We start from the raw sequence: 966 nt of genomic DNA on the forward strand, positions 1-966 counted from the left end.
CGCGGGAGGGGACGGTCCCCTGCTGCCATGGCTTGCCCAGTGCTTTCCCAGTGGCAGCTTGAAAAAAAGGGGCCCCAGGTTCATTTTTGCTCCTGGTAAAGAACCCCCCCACAAACCCGAGAGGCTGCTGGGACGCATCCACCGGCACCCAGCATCTTCCAGCACGGGGGTGCACGGGCCCCCGCTGCGGCTTCCATGCCCTTTTCAAACAGCAAGGCAGCAGGGGTAATTTTTTTGTGGTGGTTTGGGACTTTTTCTGCTCTTTCTAGGAAACTGCAGTTTGCCAGACTGCACCTCCCCTCCCGCTGCGTCCCCGGCTCCTGGGGGGGTGACCTGGCTGCAGTGGGTCGGGGCTGCTCCTGCAGCTTTCACCCTTCCTGGGGATTTTGGAGGACACAGAGAGGGGCAAAAAGAGCCCAGGGTGTGTAAAAGCCACCTGGAAATGCTTCTCCCATCTGCCAGCACGACCAAGGCGGCACCCCCACTGCGGCACGGTGCTCGCCCCCGCTCTGCCCTTCTCCCCAAACACCCCGAAACTGCAGCTCCCAGAGCTCTTCCTCTTTTTTGGGGGGCTGCTGGGATTTCCCATCCCCTGGTGACTAGGTCCATCCTCCCCAGGGATGCCAGTCCCAGCCTCACCGCCTCCATCTCCTCGTCCCCTGGCTTTCGGCCGGCGCGGGGTGGTGGAGCCAGGGCTGCTGGAGATGGGGGATGCTCCCCACCGAGCTGGCCTTGAAGCCTTTTTTGGGGTGAAACCACCCTTGGTGCGTCTTTGTGCCCTCCCTCAGGGCCTGGCTGCTTCGGGTGTGGGCTATGGCTGCTCCGTAACCCCACGGCACCTCCTCCGGCTGGGGAAACTGAGGCACGGCAGCACCTTCCCCGCTCCGTCCGTGGCCACCCCTCCTCGGTCTGTGGCCATATTGTCCCCCCGCCGGCCCTGAGACAGGCTGGGCCGGGCAGCTCTGC

This window comes from Egretta garzetta, unplaced genomic scaffold (assembly GCF_000687185.1).
Source record: "Egretta garzetta isolate BGI_Z169 unplaced genomic scaffold, ASM68718v1 scaffold418, whole genome shotgun sequence".
NCBI lineage: Eukaryota > Metazoa > Chordata > Aves > Pelecaniformes > Ardeidae > Egretta > Egretta garzetta.